Raw genomic sequence first — 27,794 nt, 5'->3', positions numbered from 1 at the left:
AAACAAACCAAAGAAATGCAATATGATGCATAAATATATATAATTATCTGACAGCCAGCTTTCAACGTACCTTCAGTGTGTCCTCTTGAGTTTAAATTCACACCGACTCCCTGCTGCAGAGCTCTCTTTCATTGTCACAGGCTCCGCCCACAAGAAAACAAAACAAAACAAAAACTAAACAATTTCTTCTAACTGAAGCAAACTCTTATCAAAATGTACAACATAATCAAAATACTGAAAAAAAATAAAACTGTGACCAAAAATACAGTACTCTGTTTAATAAATACACTCAATCAATACGTCCTGGTGACATCATCACGTGATTCCCTCCCAGTGCGCTGTAATCCGGAAATAACTTTGTTTGAATATCCGAACCGGGAAAATGTTTGACTGAAAATGGGCTCTTCGCAGGTTTGCTTCCGCGTTCAGGGACAAACGGCTAGGTCGTTTCTGGTCTATAGAAAAAGGCATTTTACACTCGGTGCTTGCAGGGCTTGTCCAAGCTCCAAAGCCCAAACAACTACGCTGGAGCACTGTTATAAGATGTACACCTCGTTATACATTCGCAGATACAAAGGTGAGTTTTATTTTCTTTAAACTTTGTGACTAACATTAACTTTAGCTTATACTAGTAGGCAATATTCTCGGACATTTTTCGGTACCGGCCTTTTGCTTCCGAAGTATGAGGAAGCACAACAAGCCCCATATGTAGCTTAAAAGTAGGGCAGCACTGGTAATTGTCAGAGTTCTGATTCAGCTGACTGTTCAGGTTCAAATTTGTTGCTTTTATAAAAAAAATATGACAATGTTCCTTAAGGCCTCCGTGTTATTTAGTTGTATTACTTTTCCATGTTTCTTGTGAGATGCTCAAATGGGATGGTGTTTACAGCAGTGTGTACAGGCGGATCTTTTGCTCAGCGATCTGGCTCTGATCTGCTCACTCCTTCCCATAGACTCACTCTTTCAGGCTGAATACAGAAGTTGTTCCATGGAAATAATACAGGGGCGGCTCCTTTATTTGCTATCCCCCCATCTGGCCCCCGGTAGTTTTAGGCTGAAGAAGCTTATCAGGAGCGAAGTGAAGGCTGCAAACTTTGCTGTGAGGCGTTAGCTTTAATTTGTCACGACAAATATTTACAAGCCACTGTCTTCCTAATTCAGGGTCTCTTGGAAATCCATGAAAACTTAAAAGGGCATTATATTTCAAAGACAACAATGTTCATGGTTTTGCTTTATTTGCTTCTGAAATACGACTTTGTCTTTTCTAGCTGCCACGGGAAGCCGCAATGCGGATGTGGCGTCGGCGCCATACGTGCAAAGAGCCCCTTACCAGCAAGGATGGATGTGACAACTAAGGCAGGAACACGGCGTGTGCACCCACGATGAACCGCGCCAGTTTGTGCTGAAACCAATATGGATATGTGTGTGCTTGTATGTCGGCACGGACTGTAGGACTACGTCCCAGCTCATGACGGCTCCTCAGTCTATGGTACTGGTAATATAAATTATAATGATCTCTTGTTGGGAGGGCGCCACGTTTATAATTCTTTATGCATTGTGTCGATGTTTTCTGCAAATTTTAATCAGGTGTGTTAGAACGTGCCAACATCTTAGAGATGCAGGGCAGTATGCTTTGACGACCAAAATCAGGAAATATTGCAACAAGAAATTGCTGCTTTAGATATCTCCCTTTTTTCCTTTCACCTCTCATAAAATTTTGCTCTCTACCGTCTTGGAAAACATAAAAAAGGCACCCAAGATTGAGAAAAAATGTACATCTTAGGTTTTGCTTACTGTATTCATTTTAGTCATAGTTTAAAAAAAATCCTCTTTAGGAAAGGTTGCCAATTGGCTTGTCAGCAGCATGAGTAAATATGACTAAATTAGGTAAGCTGGCTTTGAATTAAATGAATTTGGCTTCCCTTCAGAATAAATTTTAATAATTATATTTGTTGATGCCTTTTGTGGAGGTTAGGAAGAATTGTTACTTTGATCAATTCTAGCTTTCCTTTGCACTATGTGATACGTAGCAAATGCCAATGGTGATTCCTTATGACAGACCTAGGATTCCATGAGCTGGAGAAAGCAAAGTAGAAAGACCCACCATCTGTTGGCTTTTTAGATATGATAGAGAAAGCTCAGTTTGATGACCGAGTACGAACAGACAGTGTGAGTCAAATCAATTTGTTATAAGTGGGAGTGACAGTGTCATAATATTTTCTGTCCTCGATCCTAGCAGATTATTCGTAGTAGAGAAAGATAGGTTAGAGTTATAATCTTAAAGGGGTAGTATTGTGTATTTTCCAGGCACATATTGTGTATTTTCCAGACACATTGTGACATTGGTGTTTTCTTTTCTTTTTTTTTTTTTACTGCAAAATATTTTCTACCATGTGGCCTTGAATAAGCTTTGGGAGTTGGATGGTACCTCAGGGTGAGGTGAGGTTTACCACATTGCCAGTTACCATTAAAAAATATTAAACACATCAATTTAGTTATCTTGCAATAAAGCTCCATAGATGGGCTTTTAGATACTTAAAGTAATAAAAATACAATATAAAATAAAAAAATCTAAATAAGCTGCAAATTCATTAAAACTGCTAGAATAATGACTACTAACAAATGTCAAAAAGAGAAATTTGGCAATCATATGAGTACAAAGTTATTCCTTATTTACAATGAACAAAATGTAAATAACATAAACATATAAATGCTCCAAGCTGACAAAATTACAAGACGTTTGTATTTTGGCTGTTACTGGAGAAAACTGTATGCATATTTTTGTTACACATATTACTGCTAAAATCTTACACACCAGTGCTTCTTCCACTTATAGTATAAGTGCTAGATATTTTTATTTTAAGATGTAGAACACTAGATTCAGTATGCCAGAAAAAAAATAAGCTTTTACTATTTTTGTGTTTCTTGCAGGTACATGGCAAACAGCTATCCATGCATGTACGTCAAAAGTATACTTATCTTGCTTAAAGGGAAAAGAGGTGTACAGATGCACTCAACTGGTATGCTCATAACGGTGAAGTTAAATCTGTTTAATGTGCTGTCATTATAAGTATATCATGATTAGATGGTTTCAAAAGAGTGTTAATTGGTTCTTTAATACATTTAAAATACATTTCTTAACCTAACTGAAGGTGGTTAGGTTAAAACAATCCTATGAAAGTAACATGATTTTATATATCGGGCAACAACCTCTAAGATGTGGGACAACCAAAGGAAGAAATAATACAAATTACTCTGTAATCTGGAAATTTATTTTGCACGTACAATTTTATACCTTCATAGGTTTGAACATCCACGCGCCTCCTCTAGGCACACTCACAACCACGCGTGATCAACATATAGTCCTTTGAGTGTCTTTAGGTGGCACAAAAGCTCTGTTGTGTTCACAGAACGTACCAGGTTTACAAGGTTAGATTGTAATGAGTCTCTTTGCCTGGCCAATCTCTCATCTGATATGTTCCTTTTTGTTTCTGTTAGAAGCCCAAACCATTCTATCATTGTGTATACAGGACTAGCCAGGTCCATCATTAATACTGTTCTTATCATTGTGTCTGCCACAATTTCCATCCAAAGCTCTGTTATCAGTGAGACCCATATCAAACCGTGTCTGTCTTGTTGGGACATACAGCAGAAGATTTGCTACAAGGCACACTGTCTGTTAGTTGTTGCCTCCCGGGCAACAGAAGACGCCACAACCTTGACATTAATGATTCAATGAGCACAGTAATTGAGTGCCTTTCTCATTTCCTGGCAGCTACAATACAATGCTGGTGTGGGGTGACAGGAGAGATACAGAAAGAGAAGGATAAGGGGGTGGCAGAGAAAGGCTTATGAAGAAAAAAAACTTAAGGAAACGAGAAGCGATAGGATTGAGTGGCAAGGATAAGACACAGAGGGAAGGAAATAAGGAAGACGACTAAAGTGTGGGTTAGGATGAAGAGAGGATCAGAGACAGAGGACAGCAAGAGGAGAGATTGCTTTTGCTCATCATCCCAGTAGGCCTGGCTTTGCTGTGAGGTTGGCAGTCCTGAGAGCTCCTGTCCTTCAGACTTCCCATGTGCCTGTAGCATTATCGCCTACTTGCCATAGTGACCCACACTTTATTAGCTCATGTTTTTTTTGTTTTTTTCTCACTTTGGAAATTATATAGTAGGTTTGCTATAGGTTTTAATAAGCTTTAATATCTTAGATTTTCAAGTTGGTCACTCGGTAAAAGTAAGTTTGAGTTTACTTGACCAAACCTTTTTTTTTTAATAATATGCCTCTCATTACATCAATCAAGAATCCCATTTTTTTGGGAGAGACTCAGTTTGCAGGTTTTACTGACAAATGAGATTGTCTCAACCTCCTTTTGAAGAGAAATGCGCTTAAATAGCATTTTAACAGGAGAGCAGACTTTTGAGAGAAACTGTAAAAACATGCACATATAAAACTGTACCACGTTTGACTGTTTATTGTATGAAATAGGAACAGTGTTTTTTTTTTCCCTTATCGGTTCTTGAGAAATTTATCCTCTGATACTAACTTTGATGTTGTGGGATTAGAAGTTGCATTCTTTTATTTTTTTTAATTCTGAATATTTTCTGATGCCAAGAATCGAGTGCGACTATACTACATAAGCATCTTTTGTTGACGTTTTGTGATATGGAATGGATTAATCATACAAAAAGTCACATATAAAGGCCACCACACATTGCATAAGAACACAAATAAAAGATGAATGGGTCAGTAAGTGTCTGTGTTTGAGTATGGCACCATGCATCCATTCTCAGTCCAGACCGTCTGACCCAGCCGCCTGTCAGCGGGACGAGGCAGATGGGAGATATAAAATGCTCAGTGCCTTGACAAGGTAGTCTGTCAAAGTTAGGTAGAACAGTCACAGGGGTAATGTTTTGACAACGCATTAAATGTCTACTTCGCAGACTCCCGAATGTCATTCCACCAGATTGATACAGATAACTTTATAAACTATGCCTATGGACATTTTGTCTATTCATGCCTTGGTTTTTGTTATGCCTTGACCCACTTGCCATACAAGACAAAGGGTTAACCTTAATGGAGACAATTATATATTTTCCAGGCACATGCTGCCATTTTATACCAATATCAAGTAAGTGTATAACGTTCAGTTGTTACAAAAATGATGTATATATCAAAAGTAACTTACAAGAAAGTTTATTTCACAATTTGATGCCTTGAATTTGTCTTTTTAAAAAGCTCCAAATCATGTCAGATTTTTCCTCATGCTTCAAGATATTGATACATCACTAGATTATAAAGTATTTTTTTAGTAATTTTATTGTCTTATCACCACATTTTGTTTTTCATGTTTTTTTTCTATTTCAATTAAAACTTTTTGGCTGCATTTTATTTACCATAAAATATTGTACAAAAAATAAATGTACAGTACTTTAGATTAAAAAAAAAAATACTTTCAGTTCTAAATACACTTTGCCTTGATTAGAAAAAAATGCTTCAGAACCTGAGATGAGCTCACAAGCTAAGGAGCCTGTTTTCAACCATTAATAAATTCTAACTCTTCTGTTACTGCAACAAGACATGAATCCACTTCCTTCGCTTTTCCTAGTCATCTGCTTTGCCTCTGTACTTTTCTTATTATTTCTTCTTTTTGTGTGTGTGTTTTTTTATGTCCATAACCCAAATGCAACCAGATGTCAATGATGCCAATTTCTGTTTATTTTTCACCCTTTCTCTCTCCTACAACCCAAATGTATAAAACACATACATGCACAGTGCCATGGATTGACTGGCACATGACAAAGCAAAACTTATTTTCCCTGACTCTATTACACAATCAAAGTAGACTGGGGGAAATTGTTGTTGAAAGTTTTAGCGAAAGTCATTCAGAAGTAGAGTATAACAAAAGAATTGTTTTAATATTTAATAAATAATGCACCAAAAGGGGCTGCACAGTGGCGCAGTTGGTAGCACTGTTGCCTTGCAGCAAGAAGGTCCTGGGTTCGATTCCCGGCCGGGGTCTTTCTGCATGGAGTTTGCATGTTCTCCCTGTGCATGCGTGGGTTCTCTCCGGGTACTCCGGCTTCCTCCCACAGTCCAAAAACATGACTGTCAGGTCAATTGGTTTCTCTAAATTCTCCCTAGGTGTGAGTGTGTGTGTGCATGGTTGTTTGTCCTGTATGTCTCTGTGTTGCCCTGCGACAGACTGGCGACCTGTCCGGGGTGTACCCTGCCTCTCGCCCGGAACGTAGCTGGAGATGGGCACCAGCAACCCTCCCGACCCCATTAGGGACAAGGGTGAACAGAAAATGGATGGATGGATGGATGGATGCACCAAAAGTATTGCAAGTGATTAGAGGGAGCTTTTGCGTTATTCCACTGATCCTCATCTCGTGAACACAAATTGGTACTGACAGAGCTAAGCAAGCCCACAACTCAGAACATTCAGAGAAACCAATTTGTCACACAGACTTGAGCTAAAAATGAGAAAGAGAAAACAGGTTGTCAGTCGCATGAAGTTGTTTTGGCAACAAGAACAACATGCAGCACATTAAATACATTGATCCAAAGCAAATCAACATCCTCACATTAATATATCCATATAATGATATTAATATAATATTCATATTAATGACATATCAATGTCATTATTATGAAAGATACAAAGTAACCACAGGACAACTCAGACAAAGCAATCTCATTATTTAAAATGGAAAAAAAGACTTACTAAAATGGCAGAGTCCAGTTACTCAAGTCACTTACATAAAGAAAAAGGATGTTACCACAGTTTTAAAAAAGGCCAAGCCATCTTTCTACACTATGACAGGATTTCAAAAAAAAAAAATTACAATTGTGATCCAATAATGTACACTTTTGTTCTAATTTATGGTACTCTTTGGGTCAAATAAAATATTTCACACATAACAACAAAACAATTTATTGAAAAAGCATGTGTGTGAGTTTTTTTGGTCTGTTTTCCTATAGAAAACAACCACATAACTTTATAAAGTGTCCCAATTGGAAGCTAATTAAACACCAATTACGGATGTTCCACTGACTGTTATTTGACAAAAGTCAACTATTAATTGCTAAAAGCTGAATTTACTCATAAATATCTTCTTTTTTTTAATAGCTTGAAATGCATATTCCCATAGTGGCTCTTATAAAATAACGTGCTTTTACTATATTCTGCTGCTTTGTTTTTTGGGGATTTTTTAAGGTGAAGAATTTGCACCTATGCATGACAGTGACAGTCGTGACTTTTCAAGAATAAAGTGGAAAACAGTCAGCTATGATGACATAAGTAGATTCATTGAAGCTTTTTTTCTTGTTAGTCATTCCAGGTTTTTGTCAATTGATTATGAGTAGTGAATTAATAATGGATGCATATTAGTTGAAATTGACTTGTATCCCTAATTTTTAATTGTTACTCTGAGTAATCTTGATTGTTAGTACTTTAAAGTACTTGTTAAAGTACTAACAAGTACTTTTACCCAGAGCATCTCATGGCGCATTTGTTTGAGCAGACACCCCTTATACTTCTTCAGTTTCCTGAGGGAGTCTTCCCAAAGGATCAATAAAGTACAAGTCTAAGTCTAGTCTAAGTCTTATACAGAGGCTATAAACCAGAGGCTATCAACACTGCCATCTTGAGTTTGATTCCTATCCTCGATAACTTTGCCACATATGTTTCCCACTTCTTTCTACATCCCTCCTGTCAGATTACTTTCAATTACAGGCATCTAGTGCCAAACAAAAATTACTTTCACTCAGCTGCACTCACACTCACTTTCAGTTCTGATCAGTAGATGATCTAATTAAATTAATTTCATTGGCTAATTTTTCTCCCCACGGACACATTGAAGCATGTCTGGGAAAGTTGGAATCAAGCTACCAACTTACCAGTTGCTAGTTACACAAATACAGGATCCCATCTCAACATTCCCTTGTTTAGCCCTCGCTACATACCACCATTGTCCACCTTTTGCAATAGCAGTGGTAGACATGCAAGTATAAAAATCAGATTTAAAAAACAATTTTTTTTACTTATTTTGTGAAATTAGAAATTTAGAAAAGCAGCTCTTTTATAATTAAATATTCTGCAAACTTTAGGACTCCCTTGCATGCATGTGCAAAAGGTCCAGGCTTGGCTTGTAATAGACAATAAGCTGCAATATATCTGGGCCATGTTGTCCTCAAGGTTTTGTGTTCTGCTTTTTGTTCCAAGAACCTGTGTGATAAATGTTGCATACCAGAATGGATGAGATGAGGCTGTATTTTAACTTCATGGTTTTGTGGCCTTCAGCCTCTCTTCACCTGCTGTAATGAATTATATGCATTACCTCAATGTTGTGCCAAATGTAGTCACTTCTTACCTGCCCCTCATCTTTATTCTTAAGATGGGCCTCGTCTGCACAGCAACTGAGCAAATTGAATCTGCCACTCAACTGAAGCGTCACACTTATCTAATCTGACCTGTAATACAGGGCCATGCTCTATTGCCTTTGCATAACAACCTATCCGTGTTTGTAACCCAGTCCCCAAGGTAGCTCTTAAGTATTGTAATTTCACCTACCGTAAATCAAGGCTGACTCCACCTTTGCAACCTTATTTCTTACTCTGCTGCTTTCTGTTTTTGTCAGGGGTTCTCTCAAGTGTGCTACCACATAAAAAAGTTAGCCATTACTCACATAATTGAAAATACTTAATATGTAAATGCCTACACAGCCAATCACAGCAAATGAGGGCAGAAAGATGCACAGAGTGACTGAGAATTCCTCATGCCAGGCAGTAGTGCATTTCTGCTGAAGTCAGCAAGGGAGATGTTAATGCTGCAGTGAGAATTAATGAAAGTATTGGCTTACAAACATTTGGTGATACATTATTGTGGCTCCCAGCAACTGGCGACTCTTAGGTTATTTTTCAATTGCAAAGGCCACAAGGGAAGAACTTCCTGTTTTAATTAGATACAGGAGAAGCAAATAGTAACTCAGATAAACTGTAGGCTCTGTGGTCAGCTGTTTCCTGTTCCACAGAATTATTCATAATTTTCTATAATTGATCAAAGAGCACTTGCAGATAAAAATATCATATACAGTGACCAATAAATAACTTAAAGAGGGACGAAAGTAAAAATTAGTATGAGAGAAAATGCCATTTTTAAAGGAAAGAAGAGCAGATTTTTGTGTGGAAATGGAGTATTCAAGCATAACATAATTTAGTAACTTGTAAAACTGCAGTTTTTTTTCTTTACAAAGACTAGCACTTTTTATTCTTCAAACAGAAACTGTTTTTGTTTGTTGAAGAAAAACAACTAAAACCAATATTATGGTTTTAGTTGTTATGGGTTTGTGCAGGAAGAGATCTGTCTTCAACATCCTTAAGTTTTTGTTTTGTTTCTCTTCAAACTCAAAGCTTTTGTCCAGTTCAGCAATTGTAGTGGGATTTGTTTAAGGACATGTACAGATCCCTAACCTAACCTGCCAGCTAGAGTTGAAAAGACTGGAAATAGTGACGATGAAAAGATTACTTTCCGTCTAAATATAGTGATTTATAAACTTATACATGTTTGGGCATCATCTGAAATATGAGGTTTTTGGTATGACAGTTACTCCTAATCAGTATTAAAACAACCATTGGAATATATAGGTTGCATTAAAAATGTAATCTCTGCAACAGCTTAGAAATAATGTTGTATTAAAGGATGACTTGTTTATGTTTGAGGTTATAAATGAATGCTATTCCTTCACTGAATTCTTGACAAAGGAAAACCTTTCAGTTCTGAAAGTCATTAACCATCAGCAGGTGGTCTATGCAAAAACTATATCACACTTCAACACTTTTTTTTTTATTAAAAGCTTTTTTCTTGTTGCCGTTTTAGTCTGCAATGTTTTTCCTCAACACAAAAAAATCTTAATTTTGTTGAGGACTTCCCATCATTTCTCACTTAATCAATAAATAGCTACTCCAGCATCTCAGAGCTTGTCACATTACAATGGTTTCTTAATTTGAATAATTAAAAATAACAATATTTTTCTGTAAATAATCATCAATCCGGTAACTAAGAACACTGCCTGCTATGGTCAATTAGAGAGTGGTCCTGTAATCATTTCCATTTCCGGCATAGAGAACACTATTTGCACTGTCTCAGTAATCATAAATAAGAGGGCTCTTAACTTTCTCAAAATGCAGATGCCACCTGATCTTGAGAGTTAGGCTGTCACAATTTGTTGGATATTGAGCCTAGCTTGCTCCTTTCACCAGCCTCCCAGGTTAATTGACTGTGCATTTTGAGTTCTCAATAAATATAACATAGGCAACAGATTAACCTGTGTTTTTCTAATTCCTGACAACATTTAAGACAAAATAAAAACCTTAACATGATTAAAAGAGGAATCACAGGCAAGCCAGAACAAAACATTCTCTACTCCAAAGCCTGCAACATTAAAAAAAAAAAAAAAATGCAGTATGTTATTTTTTTAATGTTTTCTAGTAAGTATTTTTGTTGCGGTTGGTTAAAATCAGCTATTTAGTCTTAGTTTAGTGAACAAAATATCTAAGGGATTTTGTTCACTAGACTATGGGCAGGATGGTAGACAGACCGCTGACCTTGAGAGTCGCACTGATTTCTTCAGCAGGCTGTTTGGGAGTCTGGAGATGTAGCACAAGCTGTATCTGAAGATGGATAAATCTACCTTATTAATATCATCTGGGCAAGAGAACATTTTATTGAGTTTTTTTGAGTGTGTGTGTGTGCGTGCTTGTTTGTTTGTCATCTTGTGCATATCTGTGTTTTCCTGTAATGGACTGGTGACTTGTTCCCACAAACTCTGTGACAACAAGTAGGTACAGACAATGTGAATATTGCCTGGATATTTTTGAGTTATATAAAATGGATAATACATTGCAATTAAGATATTTTACTCAAATCTTTATGGTATAATATATATAAAAAGTTTGTTTACGTGTTAAGTTTTACTTTATGAATGAGATTCAAAATTAAGTAAAGTCCTCCCCCTCTTTGTGGAGAGATAACACAGTATAACATTTCAGTAAAAAAAAAAAAAAATACTAGCAAAGTATTTTAATTTTCTCTTGCTCACACACAAGTTTCAGTTCGTGATTGTGCCGATTAAGAAGTAATATCAACTACAGGAGGGAAGTAAAAAAAAGCCAATATTCCAAAGTGAGGGAATTTTCAAAATCCTCAAATGAATTATATAAGACCATGCTTTCATTTCACATATATCAAGCTACTCAAAACCACTGACGCTCTTTTACATTTTGCTTTGTATGTTTTTTCCTATTTAAATGTAGAGTTTGATTATATTGGCCTCTTTTTGCTAAGACTGTGGCCTTGTTCTCCAAAAAAAATTTGATTCCTATAATAGTTTTTTTATCAAGGTTCTTGAGTCCGTCTACTCTTCATTTTCCGGGTGAAACTTCCAAAAGTGTTGCTGCAAGCAGTCATCAGATCTCCAGCATACCAACCGAATAAAACTAGAGTAACTTTAAATCTAAGCATAGCAGCGAATGTTTACTTTTTATATGATGAACAAAGGCGGTGTCATTATGATTTTAACAAAGCTTGCAATCTATTTTCTTCTTTTTCTATCTTAATCAGTAAACACCACTAAGAGGTGAAGTCTTTTTTTCTTACTTTAAACTTTTGTGTACTACCAAGAGATTTACAGGAGAAAAACAAACTAAAACCTTCTTTTTTCAAGCCCAGCAGCATCTTCTTTGATGTAAAATTTAATCTAAAGACCGTAGGCACATAGATTTTGTTCATCTGAACCTTTCGCAAATGTTATGCAATTTTTTTTTTTCAAAGCCCAAACATTTTAAGACGGGGTTTTTAAATGGAAAAAAGGAAACAATGCAGTGCAGTCACTAGATGAGTGACCTCAACAGTGACTGTCCTATCATTGACATTTTGACTTGTATTTATAAATTCAGCCATGATTTCAATGAAAGCAGCTTATCAGATGAAGGCTGCTTTTTTCATCTTTGCAAGATGAAAAATGAAGTCTATTGGTCTTTAGGAATTGGCCTGAAACAGCTTGCCTTTCATAAACATGTCTGTGGGAGGAATAAGTGGAAAGAAAGATCAAAAGAAGAGCTAGGAGTTGAGGCCACGTGTAAAAGTATTAGAATCGTCAAGACGCATTGTTTTCAGTTCAACATGGGGTGTTGAACTGTGATAATGAAAATAATGATTATTGTTACAGTAATAAAAATAATACTTTCCACATCTAGATGTAAACATTAGAAAAAAGAGGAGTTTAATTCGTTACAGTGACAATGTGGTGTGTAAGTAACAAATGTACTTGCTGGTAGTGAAATATAAAACACTGTAGGAGCTCACCTAATAAAAATTACTTTTTTATTTTAATAAAACATAAACCATAAACATAGATTAAACATTATATGTTCGCAAGAAGATGTGTAACAGGTTACGATGTTATGCTACTGACACTTAACATTACCACCACAAACCTCAATGTTTTCACCAGGATTTTATGTGATAGACCAACACAAAGTAATACAGTTATATTCAATAAATTAGAATATCATTGATAAGTTAATTTATTTCAGCAACTCAGTTCACTAAGTGAAACACATTATATAGATTAATTACACACTGATGTTTTCAAGCCTTTAATTCTGTTGATGACTTGCCACCTACAGCTAATGAAAACACAACAATTAAGATTAGAAAATTACATCAGACCGATAAAAGCATAAGGCAAAGTAAGAATAGGAGCCAAAAAATGCAAAACACATGAAAATAAAGAATTGTGAGAAAAAAACTAAATAAAAAATAAAGAGGGTTAGACACATAATGCACCTATAATTAAATACATAAAACAAAAGAAAATACATTTAAAAAAAGTAAAATTTGTATGTGCTTAAACATATATTTAAATGAAACTGAACAAATAAATGTGAATGTGAGATGTAAAGTTAGCCATTTTAAATTGGTGCATTATAAGTGTACTGATTTATTTAGTTTTCTTTTCATTTTTAGTTCCATCAGTTTGAGCCATCTTTTTCCGCCAGCTTTGTACTGATATTTTTGTATTTTTTTGGAAAATACAAAAGTATTTGTAATTATGTGTCTAACCCTCTTTATTTTTTATTTAGTTTTTTTCCTCACTATTCTTTATTTCCATGTGTTTTGCATTTTTTTGGCTCCTATTCTTACTTTGCCTTATGCTTTTATCGGTCTGATGTAACTTTCTAATTTCTAATATTTGTATATATATATATAAATCCATCTAGAAGCTGCAGAGGTAGAACTTGAGGACTGGACTTGGGCATACCTGCTCTAGACTCTAGAAAAGGGGTCCTCAACTATGTAAGTTCAAAACAATCACTTAAGCAAAATAACATTTGGAATATCACCCAAAATGTATAAATATGTTGGGGGGGTTTGTTTTTTAATGCACATTAACATGTTGGCACAATAAGCACAAGCATCTTGTATCCCAGATTAAGCAGAATGTGCAATTAAAACAAAAATAAAATATTATTTTATATATTTTAACTCCAATAACACCCTTTACCATTTTTTAACAAAAACATTAATGCCCTCTCAGGAATGTTAAAATAATGTTAGCACATATTTCCAAGGTGCTCAACTCCATAGGATACCATGTAGCTCAGTTGGCTGTAATGCTTGCCTGTCCTTTTATGCAAATTGGCAATAGAAATCAAGAAAAAGAAGAAGAGTAAAGCATTTTGAATATATTTAACTTTGCAGTATTGATGGATAAAGACAGACCAAGCGTACCTTCATCTATCCATTATCGTACACGCTTGTCCCTAGTGGGGTTGGTAGAGTTGACTATCAGCGGTCAACGGGCGAGAGGCGGGGTATATCCTGGACAGGTCGCCAGTCCATCACAGACCAAGAATACCTATTTCTACGACCTGAAATCAATCTATGGCTGTACAATAATCTTTAAACAGGAAGTATCCTGCATGTTTGGCTCCTGTGAAAACTGGTTTCACAAATCTGGATGTTATCTTTGATAATTCCTTGTCTATTATTCTCTGTAAAATACTTGTTCATAACGGTTTTTATCATTTAAGGGATATCTCTAATTTAGGACCATTTGTGTCATAGACTGAAATAGAGATGGTTATTCATTTTTTTATTTCCTCCCACTTAGGGACTATTGTAATAGTCTTTTTATGTGTTTGAGTAAAACCCCGTGGCTCACCTTCAGTCTTTGCAGAATACTGCAGCATGACTGTTGACTAAAACGAGCGCGCATAACTCCTGTTCCTACTTCCCTGCACTGGCTTTCTGTGCACTCTAGGAATAATTTTAAAATTTTGGTTTTAACCTTCTAGGCAATCCATGGCCAGTGCTCCTAAATACATTCTGAACCTTTTGGATCTTCAAGCTCCATCGAGGACTCTGATCTTCGATACAAATGTTGTTGGCTGTAACTTGAACTCATTTCAGGCAGTGGCTTTGAGACTTTGGTACGCCCTCCGACTATCCCTACACTGCAGTCTCCACAGGCTCTTAAGGAATGACTAGATATTTTTATTCAGAAAGGCTTTTGCTTAATGTTTCTTTTGTTAGTTTTCATTGATTTACCTTTGCGAAGCTCTTTGTGATCTATATGTGTGTGATAGGTGCTATAGAATTTAAATTTTACTTATATTTTGTGGTAGACTTCAACTCATGCCCAAAAATGTGAGGTCCTGAGAGGAAAAACTGCAATGATCCAAAACAACTAAGGAGCAAAATGACCATATATCTGCACTCAAAGTATGAAATGTAACTTTCATGTACTGGAGCTATTGCTGTAGAACCAGGAAAAGAGATTCAGCTAGAGGCAGTAAGCTTTGTAATACGTTTTATAACTTTTGTAATGTAAATATTGTAGCTTCTACTGCACTTTACTCTTTTCATTCTATAGCCATTTGGGTTTACTGCAGAACCTGTCTGCATTTCTCAGAAATTCAATCATGGCCACAGAGGAAACAATAATTGGGTTCAATGTCAGCTTGTGTTATTCTGAGTGCTGTCCTAGAGCATGGTGTCCCTGAAATTTCAGGACCCGCGTTTTCTCAGTCACAGAAAGGCCTTTATAACATGTCCAGTCTCTTATAATTGGTACAAAGGTGGGTGTTCTAATCTAGTTTCTTTCTCATTTTCTTATTTCTCTTTTGTTATTACACAAAGAATGTGTGAGGTCAGAATGTCTATAATTTTGAAGTGATGGATAATAGGTAATTAGGGCAAATATATTGCTTGATAAAGAATAATGTTCTCTCAGTAACCAAAGAAAGAGGTTAATACGAACTTAGTCCATATCATTTAAATGGTCTAGTTATGATTTGCCCTATCCCATTATGTGGCTCCTTATTGAATTTGAGGGTGAGTTTCCCAAGACTTTAGTGGTGCTTAATACCAATGATAATACTTCCATTTGAGAAGAAAAATAGGTATCTACACTTCACATACCATAAAAAGGATGAAGATTCACATGTAGCTATTTTTTTCTACTCTTTGCAAGCTAAACCACACTGATTTGTTTTTTGTGCACCAAGATTCAAATATTGTTAAACACAACCCCAAGCACTTATTTCAAAATGCCAGTAACTCACAGTCCAACTTTAGATCCACTAGCTGGACAGTGTGAAAGCCATTAAAAGCAATGATGGAATAAATTCCCAAAGGGAGAGTAGATGGACAGCTACATATATGGCAGGTGATGAGGTGAACAAGGGGGCATGAGGAATGGTTATTGCCTCCATATCACAGGTGATTACTGCAGTACATGCTGAATCACCTTCAGCATTACTGCACTGCTTACTGAAAGCTACGAATGAATTCTACCTGTGTTGAAATTGTCATTTTTATTATGGGGTGATGGGTAAAACGACTAAGTGTTGCTTGTAGACAACAGATTGACATGGGTATTCAGGATGGGAAACAATTCTGAACCTTGAATGTATATAAAGCCATTAGTCTGTCTGAGGACCATGGGTTTTGGGTTAAATAAAACAACATTTTAATTTATTATGGCTCTCAAAAGTGGACACACCCTGTTAAATTCTTAGATTTTTGAAGTTGAATCCATGACAAATCATTTCAGAACAATTTTCACCTTTAATGTGACATGTATGGAAAATTCAGTTTAAAAATACAACTGCTACAATGACTTTTTTGTATAATTGGGCACATCATATAGACAAAACATTTGTTTTATGCATCTTTTGAGCTATAAATTACCCTTACGAAAATGTGCATGCATATGTGTTGGTCTTTGTATAAAAAAGAGCATTTTGCATTATAATCAATATGATTTTTGTTATTTTAGTCATAAAGAAGGGCCAATTTTACTGTTGCACGTTTTCCACCATACAGCATAAAAGCACTAAAGTCTTTTTCATTGGTTTCAGAAAAGTGCAAAAAGCATCAATATGAAATGCCAAAACTGAACAATGTGAAACTGAGTTTTTAAAGAGCAGCAAAAATATTCCATTTGATAGGGCCAGATGGTCTTTGCAAAATAAATGCATCAAGAGGTGAAAACAATTGAGGAACCACATGTTTTGAGCAATTAGGCTTATCTGAATTTGCTTGTTTTCCCGCAATATTGGAAGAGCATTAAAAACCTGGGTTTTTTTAATAAACCCCCAGTTTTATACCCTGGCGGCTATAAAACCTATAGCCGCCATTAAGGCAACAGGGACTTGGTAGATTTTCTGAAATCAAAATAGCATGAAAATAAGACTGTCATTCTACAAGGAAGTGTGGTACTTTAAATGTAGCTTCATGTTCTCAAGTGGAAATATTGTCTCAGCAGGATTTTAAGTGTTTCCATTAAACATAAGGATTTGTTCATTTTGACCTAAAATAACAGTGTTGTGTTACAAGGCAAGTTCACATTTGAACTGCCCACATTAGCAAGTGCCACTCAATATTTTTTTCCATCATCTTCACAATGACAAAGGCATGATGGCTTTTATACACCACCTAACTGATTAATCTGAGTAAATATGCCAACATTTCACACACACCCACCCCTACACACAAGTTTGTGTTTCTATCCATACTAGGAATTAGTATTGAGTTCCATTCATCTTACTTGCATTTATGCCTAACCCTCTACAAGGTGGTCCACCATATTAGGATCAGGCTTTGGTCTCCATAAGGTCTTCAGAAGGTTAGTAAATATACCCAGATGGTCCGTAATATGATAACTAAACAAGTGCACCCACACAGAAAAAAACAGGATCATGAAAACACTTTTCAATGCCTCAAGTACTCTGAATGATTTTGAACTTGTAAATGGGCACTGGCTGTCGGAGCAAGTGAATGAGCTGCAGAGGACAGGTGTGGGGTATATTTCATTAGACATGGAGCCTTAGGGGAGCTGACTGCACACTATGTTTGTCACAGAGGATTGACGACTGCTTTCTATAAACATAAATAAATAAATAAAAGTACTGTAATCCCAGAGATGTGTAAGCCATGTGTCCTGCCACAGAAAAATAGTCTGGTTGGTGGCTTGTGATTGAAGTTTAATTCAGCATGGAACATGTAATTTATACATTTAATTAATTATCCACTTATTTAAATGCGGCTGCAAATGTGACTGAACACCTGGCCCATACAACAACAATAGCACAGTGGGTTATTGTGTTTGTTGCTACCTATTTAAAAAGTATTATCTGCTTCTAAGCTGGAGGAGATTATAAAATGTGAAATGTGTTCTGGGCAAAACATCAAATGAAAGGCTTACTAGTTATTTCTCTATGAATATTCCTCAATCCTCAGTTCTGTGGAAGTAAGCAAAAATGGCAGAAAGATGTGAAGGAAAACATACAAGATGTTCAGGTTGATGTTTATAGTAGTGTAGTGACTTTAAAAAGAAAATCAAATGCCACAAAACCAAGTGATGTGCACCAGAATCAAGTTTAAATATAAAATTCAAACCTGTTTATTGAATAACATGATACATTGAAAAGAAAAGAAAAAAGTCAGTTTTCTAAAGATAAAACAATATACTTTTACACATGAAACCAAACACTTTAGTACCTGACATTTAATTATGCAAGTTTATATAATACTATTTACATTAAACTTTAATGTAAATAGTGCATTGAAAATGCATTATACGTCCCTTTAGTGATTAAAGGGATGTATAACGCATTTTTGATGCACATGGTGCCATTTTACAGCACAAGAAAGTAACCATGTTGTCTTCAGTTATTATAAAATGCTGTATATAAACCTCAAATATGGTAGTGTCAGCCACCAATCTCACAACACCTCAGTCTATACTGAATACAGGTTGAATGTACTATTTCCTCTCTAAAGACATGACCCTCATGCTAATGATGTGGTCAAATTGATTATTCTTTTGCTCCATAATGACTATTCCCTTTAGGCCTCCTTCACCTGTTGTTAGCAATGCTTTCTGAGGAAGTTTCTGTCAAATGCTGACAGAGGGGGAAAAAAATAAACATATGGTTGCCTTCATCTGTTAAAGCTGCTGGAGAGGAATCCCTATGAGGCCAGTTTGACCCTCTACAGTCTTTGTACTGCAAATACATAGTAATTGTTTTCTTAGCTGAAGCTACTGTGCTCCCCTAATATATTTATGTTTAAGAGAAGCTGGATAGCAGTTCAGGCAGTGGTATACAAAATGCTTAAAGCACTTATCATAACTGATTAAAGTTGGAAGCAAGATAAGATTGCATAATCTCCAACACAATGGTTGTTTCATTTTGCTTAATAGATACATTCTTAAAAGTGTTATGTTAACATTGCTTGTTTTTTTATTACCATTTTACACATCAAAAAAAACATTTTTAAATGTTTTTTTTTTTTTTCAATCCTACTTGATTTTTGAAGAGGTCTTCAAGTTGTTTTCAAATCGGTTTTCATTCATTTGCACATTGCCAGTTCACAACAAATCCATTTCAGGCGACTTTAAAGTAAAGATATGCCCAATTAAATGCAGCCCTTCCCCTTGACTGCATTTTGCATTTAGTGCTTTAGGAGAAATTGAAAGAAAGTGCTGAGGTCGTTTGATGGTTGGTGGTTGGCTGCCGTTGGGCTGTGTGTTTCTATTGGGATCTTTATAGATGTTTGAAGTATGCTGTTTATGTGAGAAATGAAAAATGTATAACCTTAATGAAGATTCCTTACTTGTTAAAAGCACAGATTAAAAACTGAGGAACTGGCATCTTTTGCATACCAGTTTTTCTTTTGTTCAATGTGTTCTGTTCTCATGTGTGTGAGGTGTGAAAGTTTAGATACATGCATATAATAATTAAAAACTGCAAGATAGATTTCTGGTTGTTAAATCTCAATACATTTGAGAAAGCCTTTTGATGACTTAATGTTAAACTTCCTGTCCAAAAAATATTTTCTGGCATTACCGAATATGATCTTGTAAAAATGTGTTTTTATTCTTTACATAACCATTTCTAGATATTGTATTTCAGTGGGTTCTTGAGTTTACATGACTCTATTACACTAAATACATATTGTTGTAGTTACACAAGAAGAAGAGCATAAGAATAAGGATGTGAACAAGCTGCAGCTACTTCTGAGGTTACATGAATAGAACTAGAACTGCTATGATGCTGTCATCATTACCATATAAAAGACACGTGGGGGAGGAAAATCAGTACGCTGTATATTTAGAGCAGATTTGTAGATGTTCAGATAAAAGAACAGCTATGACCCTAGTATTGACTTATATACACCACCCAACAAATAAAAAAGAAGTCCTTTAAAGCATATTATTGTGTTTGGTTACTAGCGTCTGAAAAATTGGAGCAAAGGTTATTATACACTAGTGTAAAAAATGCTCGATTTCCTTTTGCAAAACAATTTATATATTAGTCAAAGGCAACACAAGTTAACCCAAATTGCTGTTTTTAAAGGGGCCGTAAGGGGCGAGGAGGTGTATATAATCTAAAATTGACTTTAAGCTTTGTATCATGTTACAATGTTATTCCCTCATCATAAACATACCTGAAGAGTTGCTTTGATTCTTTCATGCATTTTTCAGGAATCCTGGAATCTTCATTGGCAGCCTTTAGGAAGCGCCATAATTCTTGCCCATAAAAGGCACTGCCAATTTACCCAACGCTCCTCCTAGCACTGGGAGTACCAGGGTTTCGACCTCTCCCCTCTTTCGGGACTTCCCCTGAAGTCCCGAAAGAGGGTCAAAAGGGTCAAAAGACCTGAGTCCAAACTGATGATTCTGATGGCTCAAATTAGCGTCCCTTCTTCAATTGTAAACGTGGCCATTGACCGTCAGGCCAGAAAGGAGGAGTGGAAAATCATGCAAAACTGGTTATAGCTAAAATAACCAAATATTGCTAAAATCCTTCAGGTCAGTCGACCCATCTCTGGGCTCCAAAGGTAGAAATGTTAACATAGGACCCTTCTCTGGTACCCACAGTGCTAGGGGCTCCAGTCTCCAGCTGAGTTCCCACCCTACCTACAACCCCTGCCCCATGCAGCAATTAGAAAACACCTGGTGGAACTGCACATTTGCTTGGCTTATTTTATGTACTACTCAATCAAATGCTCTTAAGAACAGTAGTAAACAAGAACATGCAGAAGGATTGTAGTAGTGATGTTCTGAAGGCGGAGGGTCGGAAAGATTAAGAGTTTCTTAAAGAGACAGCCCAATTTCAAAACAGAAAATTGCAAAGTCAGATTTCTTTTAAGATATATTTTATATATACTGTATTTTATAACGACTGAAGAAAATCTGCCTATATGGGTCATTTGGGTTCTTTCTATGTTTCTGTGCAAATTTTGAAATTTTTGTACAATTCTTTTAAATCTGCATTATTTTGCTTAAAAATGTCTCACCACTGGCCTCCTTCAACTGGCAGTTGAATTTTCATATTGGTTGTAGCAGTATGGCTTGGTACATCTTCGTCACAACCTTATGTTCGGGTATGAAAGCACAGCACTCCCTACCTCCCCACCTCTTTCTCCCCCTGCCCGTCCGGTGGGGAGTCAGTAGTTAGAATAGCAATGTAAAAACAACTAAATAAGTTAGTCAATGGTGTTTCTGTGTGTGAATATATGCAACAGTTGCTGTGATTATTTATTTATTTATTTATTTTTTATTTTCTGTTATTATAGTACAAGGAATTCTGCTGTCTACATCCATGCCACTCTCCATAATTATCCCTCTTCTTTTTCTCATCAGAGATCCCTGAGCTGTGACACCAAACTATTCTCCTATTCTCACTAATAACCCTCCACTTTTGTCTTCATCATTCTTGCATGAAATTGGCCACTAGGTTGTTCTTTGGAACAGAGAGAGGTGTAATATTGTAATACAGTACTTCTTTGCATTGAAAATATATTGTTCAGGAATGTTCAACATTTCTGTATGGCATTTTTGAGACATTGTAAACAATGTTCTGGGTACAGTCAGTCTGTTAAATGTGTCATTCAGTCATCCAGACAATAATTGTTTTTGGGTCAATGTTCCCCACGATTTCATTTTGACAGACTCATGACAATGCTGGAAAAAGGTTTGTGTGGATTACTACTCATTTGACAAACTGGGCTCCACATTGCACAAATTGAAATAGAAACCTTCTAAATGGATTATTTAATGCGCACATGGAGCATAATACAGTCTTGTGGTGAATTAAAATAATACTCCTATCAACGTTTACGGTAAAGTTGATGCCATATATCCCGTCCTGGCATACCTTTAAAGTAGATGTGTGTCTTACGATGCAGCCTGGTTTAAAATTAGTGTATTAAATGAAATGAAGGTGCTGAATTCACAGTGTGTATGGAGAGGGTATGTCTTTTTATTTTTATGTTAATATATGCCTTCTTTTTTAAATAGATATTTTTATTCAGTGTTACACAAGTACTTTTAATGGTGAAATAATTTGTAGCTGAATTGATCAGAGGAGTTTGCAGTGCACTCAGTTAGAGCTGCTCCAAGCATTTGGCCTGCCCAGCTGAGTGAATCCTTATCAGTGCATACAGATTTGAGCAATAGAGCTGATTCTAACTTGGAGATTACATGCAGGCCTCATTTAGATGTAAAGCAATGTTAGATTTGTTCACAGTCCTGATTTAAATGCAGATATTTTGCCAATGTTTACACAAAGTGAAGTTGCTTGGTCTAAATAGACTCTTGGTTTTAACATATCTATGACTATCACAAACACAGAAAATTACAATTTTTAAGGACAACAAAAAGCCTGTAAATCATGTAAAAAATACAGAAGACAAAACAGAAGCAAAAAGACAGTGTCACTTATTTCAGTATCAATTAACTAATTTAATTTCCTTTTTAGTTGTGATATTATACTAATAGTAACTGATAAGACTTTATATTTTAGAAAAATGGCAAATTATTATATTCCTTTAGTTCTGTTAACATAATATTGTTTTGTATTGTATTATTTCATTTTCTGTGAACTAACTTTGTGTTTGGCATGCTGTCCTGACCTAAACCCCACCCCCAAAAAACTGAAAACTTTGTCTTGGTAAAAAAAACAAACAACATTTGTGTTTATATAACTAGTAGGGCTGAAACCATTCCTACCTTTGAGTACCTCGATTCTTAAAATTCCTCGAGGAGAACGTATCTGCCTCGAAGCTTCGTTAAGTTATATTTTATTATTTAATGCACCGTGTTCCGGCCTAGTTATTACTTGCGTCGCACGGAGCTCTCACTTCCGCCTAAGTTGTTGACGAAAACTAAGTGTTAGCGGCATAACGTCCAGTTTTCAAGTTCGGCCTGGGAGGATTTTATTGATTCATGATAATGCCTGGGTTTTTGTCTTTTGCATCCTTAAAATGACTGGTTGATCCTCCTGGAGCTGCTTCCTGGTGGCCGGTTCAGAGCGAACGGCGGGAACGAGCGCTGAAAGTGTATTTATATAGGTGAGAGGATATTAACACTGTGGGCGGCTGTGCATTAGATGATTAACGCAAGTGTAGCTTTACACGAACCGGAAGATTAATTTCATATCATCCCGGTTGCAAAAATAGGGGCGGAGCGCTTTGTGACGGCACATAGCTGGTGGATGTTTCCGTGTGGTGAACGATTTAGTGACGTCAAATCCCATCGCTAACATGAACACAAAAGCTATAAATGGCTGGGCAAGGTGAGAGTTCATCTGTTAACTTGACTGAAGATGAATACATAAACGGAAAGCTGGAGTATTGAAATTTTTTATTAAGCGTATTTGTGAGCCTGCCTCTTTATTATTGAATTGGATATAAGTTCAGATTTTTGTATAAGTTTTCTTCAGGTTAACTAGAAAGTGAGCTATTATTATTACAGGTTGATTTTCTAAACTACAGAAAAGTTATTGTTAGGAAAGCTCAAATATGAAAATTGGATTGATGTTGACATTTGATATTAACTCTGCTGTTATGTTAGATTTACCAATGTTTTATTTAACCTTTTTATTTTATCGGACTACTCGATTAATCTTAAGAATAATCGATAGATTACTCAATTGCTAAAATATTTGTTTACAACAGCCCTAATAACTAGAAATTGTAAAAGGTGGTAAGTAGAAATATGTTGAACTAAGTTAATGAGCATTTTGAAATTGAATCAAAATGTGGAGTTATATCTTTAAGAAATTACATTTCTGAAAAACTTGGGATTTTAAGTTTATCAACTGGCTTTTAATTATAATTGCAGTAATACATTTTATTTGCAGTGCACTTCACATTATAAAAATCTCAAAGTGCTAAACAAACAAAAATAATCATAACAGAATAAAATCACTTGAGGTCGATTCTATGAAATAGCAAATACATTTCTACAAATGACAAAAAAGCAAAAGTCATTAGCAGCCAATTGGGATACATTTTCCGAATAACTACAGCAATGGTTTAAGGAGAATAGGTCCTTTTTCCATTTTGATTTTAATTTGTAGGCATCACTTATCCCATCTGCGATTATAACAATGGGCTTACAGTCTTACTATTCCCCAATCATGTTAACACAATCAGATTTCTGGGCACTGGTTGAGATTTGATGTGCCAGCCACCTAAGCATGGACAGAGGGGAAAAATGAATAATTATCTGTTGGAACCTGGTTTTGAGAGGGCCACATGCTGGGTCAATTATTATCAGAGCTTGTCCACTCTGGGCTCATCAGAGATAATAAAAACAGAAAGAGGCAGGAAAAACAAAAATGGCTCACTAGGTTTCGCAAAGCAAAGAAGATGGAGACAAAGTATTCCCTTCAAATATGCCTTGCTTCACCTTCACCGTTTATCAATGCACCAACTGTGACAAAATGACAATGTTACACTCATCTGATATCCAGGATTGCAGTTCTCAATTATTTTCTGTCAACTTCCAACAACATAAAATTGAAGTTGTTGCAATTCATTGTATTGTTGAAAGCATTAAAACAGTTACACAGTGTGTGTGATTCTCATAAAAGAAACCATCCAAATGATTCACTGGGATTTGCATTTTTTGACTTGGGGGCAGAAACATTCAAAATGTGTTTTTTTTTCCTTTTTCTTTTTTTTTTTTTATTGTAAACTGTGAAAGAAAATTCCTGGTCTTTTTCTGCTGGCTACTGTCACTTGCTGCACTTGCCTGTAGCTTCTCTGCAGTTTGTTTTTCACTGTCATAAACTTCTCAATCTCTCCTCCTTTGTCAGCTTTGTACATCGGTGTGTGTGTCTAAGCCATTCTGATGGATAGAACAAGCAACCTATTGATTAGATTGAGAACTGCTGCCCTCTTGACAGGCAGGTGCTAGTAGGAGCCTGTTCTGTAATCAGTGGGTGCTGGTTCGAGCCCCTGCTCCGTCCGTCTAACTCATTGTGTCCTTGGGCAAGACGCTGCAGCTGCTTTGTCTGCTGGTAGAAGTCAAGTGGCCCAGTGGTACCAGTGCATTAGAGCCTTGCTTCTGTCAGACTGCTTCTTCTATAAAGTTACACTTGTGCTAAGCATCAGCTGCAGAGTTACAGCAGCCCAGTGTTCAGTCTATTTACATTCACTTCCTCTGCAGTTGTGTACATACACCCGCTGCGCACTTCACTGCTGTTCACTCCAGCATCTCCAGGAAGTCGGCCAATGTAGAAAGCCTGTCTAATTCCATGCAGTGTGCCAGTCATTTTATGAGGAAAACCAGGTCATTTTCATCAATCACTGAAATCCACTTGGATTCTCCAGACAGAATATGAAAATTTGACATGTCTGAGAAAATTAGAATGTTTGATCACTCTATGTTATGTTGATAGCATTTAGCAGTTGTCTACAACTCATTGGCAGGCGTTAGCAATACACAATCATCCGACCAGAACGCAGTGCGCCAAATAGCAAAACACAATTTAACAAAGCTTTGAGTCAGATAATTTGACTTGAGGAATTTTAAATATTCAAGGTACTTGAGTCATTAGATAAATTGTCACAGTCATATTGTACATACTACCTCTAAACTTCTATTGAGGCGTTATTTAAAGCAAAATTTTTCCAGTGAGCACACAAGTCTTACTCTCCTTACTCATCTTTTCACTCACGTTTGCAACTCTGTGTCGTTGACTGCAGTATAAGATGACATAATGGGCTTGACACATAGAAGCGATGTTGCACTCTCTCTATTCATTTCCTATGGAACTCGACAACAGCTTAGCCTCCTACAGCCAAGCAACTGGCAAAATTTGCACATGTGAAATTTCGAGCTCATGCAGATATACATGAACACGCTGGTTAGCGACACAACGTAAGACATTTTTAAAATGTTCAACTTTTGATGTTGTTGCTATCTCGTCACATATATTGCGTTCACCCTCAGTGGCAGAAAACTCTCACCTTTCACTGTTGATCATTACTCTGAGCCCGAAATAAGCTGCTGTGAATTAATTAACCTTCCACTGGAGAGAGAATTTTAGGTCAAAATTGATTATTTGATTAATAGCAATAAATATGCATCACATCTTTATTTTTAACCTAAGTATTTTGAACTCTGAACTTTGAAACAAAATGGCAGTTACTAGATCTGCCATAACTTGAAGACTAAATAACTACAGAAGTAAAAACTCACTTCATGCTTCATCAAAATGTGCCACTGAAGAAACTGCTACCTGAGGGTGACATTTAGCATCAAATGTAGGCCAGTAAAAGGACAAAAACTCTGGGCATCAGCAGGTTTCCTGTCCTGCATGTTAGATCCTCAGTAGCTCTTCCATCTGTTCCTCTGGTAATGCAATTTGCCTTTAATTTCCTAATGTTCCTCTAATCACCAGGCTGGGTGCACGAGGGCTAATAGAGGGGTCACAAGTTAAAGTCTGTCCTGAGGAATGGATTTAATGGGGAACAGAGAATGCAAACTGCATTATAAAACACAGCTGTCTTTGCCTCACAGCAAGTCTTTTCAGTGTCTGTTGCACATCTGATACGGTGAGCAACATGTTACTTAAAATTCAACCCATGTTTTTGTTTAGTTTTGTTTTTGTATGATGGCTTAGTAAAATCAAGGAATAAAAATCTCATTTAAATGGAGAAGGATAATAAATTAAAGATATTTACTAAAGACGGCATACAATTGTAAACTGTTCAGTATTGTTTTCTGGTCATTTAAACCTTTATTATGTTTCTTTAAATATTATATTTCTAGTATTAAATATCAGTCATGGTGTTTTACAGTTTCAACTCTTAGAAAGTATTTCATAATTTACTTAGAAAGTTCCATTAACTTCAACTTTCAAGTCCTTACATATTCCTAAGTACGCCAGATTTTTTATCAACAACTTAAAGCCCTAAAAGAAGAGAAAGTAGAAAAATCATCCGAAGTAAGAAACCTAAATAAGAAGGAGTCAGGCAACAACATCTGCTCGGTTGCACATTTCTCGTTTAACTAAATCCTCACGGCCACACGCAAACAGAAAATATTTACTGAAGTCATTTCGTACCATAATGTCCTCGCAGTGATGGCATTTTTGCTTATTTAAACATTCTAATTACTGTGTTTGAAGTGTCTGGTGCATGCAATTTTTATTTCTTTTTTGCTCCTGTCTGCTCTTCTGAATTGTCATATTAGATCAATTTAAAAACACAGTGGTTTTCAAAGCTTTCTTTCAGTTAGCTATGATGATGATAAATTTACAGCTAATGTAAGCAACATTTTATTCCTTTGAAGATTAGAATATTACATCAATAATACAAAAAACTGCTTTTAATTCATGTAAGTGGACTAGATGAAATGTAAGTTTCAATACCCACTTACAGTCGGGTTTTTTTTCTTCTTTTTTTCAAAAGACACTTCTGATGAACAAGCGTCATCAGAACCCATTTTGTTGAATATGACTATAAGACTTTGATAACTGCTGCTTGAATTCACTTTGTTCTCTTTTCTGAATAGTCCATAATGTTACAGAGCAAGCGGAGTGTGATGCATTTGGTCAGCTGAGTCTGAAAAGCTTCATGCTTTTTAATAAGAGAAAGGTTGCAACCCTGACAAGAGACAGTACCGGGTTGGGGTTTTCACAGAGCATACATTCCTTGGAACACTGAGTAATCACGAACTTCCATGTTTTTCTTTCCAGCTTAAATATATGATGTAATAGTTAACAGCTACCATCTTTTGTTATAGGCTTACATCGGGGCTTTTCAAAATGTGGGGCATGCCCTCAATGCCAGAGCTCCTCCAAAGGCCAGGAAAGGGGACCTACAGGTTTGCTATGTGAGGAAAAAAAAAAAAAAAAAGTAAGTGTAAACATTTAGCCAACTTCCTCAAACCAATGAGTAAAGAGGTAGAGCTTGGGCCAAGCAT

General features: G+C 36.1%; 1 long non-coding RNA gene across 1 annotated transcript; it reads left to right on the top strand.

The window, feature by feature from the left end:
* The first annotated feature begins 1,282 nt into the window (after positions 1-1,282).
* On the top strand, positions 1,283-27,794 carry LOC114134519 (uncharacterized). Its single transcript, XR_003593398.1, has 2 exons — positions 1,283-1,489; positions 27,615-27,794. It is a non-coding gene; the product is annotated as an uncharacterized LOC114134519 (long non-coding RNA).

This window comes from Xiphophorus couchianus, chromosome 2 (assembly GCF_001444195.1).
Source record: "Xiphophorus couchianus chromosome 2, X_couchianus-1.0, whole genome shotgun sequence".
Classification (NCBI taxonomy): domain Eukaryota; kingdom Metazoa; phylum Chordata; class Actinopteri; order Cyprinodontiformes; family Poeciliidae; genus Xiphophorus; species Xiphophorus couchianus.
The sequence above is the reverse complement of the archived record's forward strand: the minus strand, read 5'-3'. Positions and strand labels throughout refer to the sequence as shown.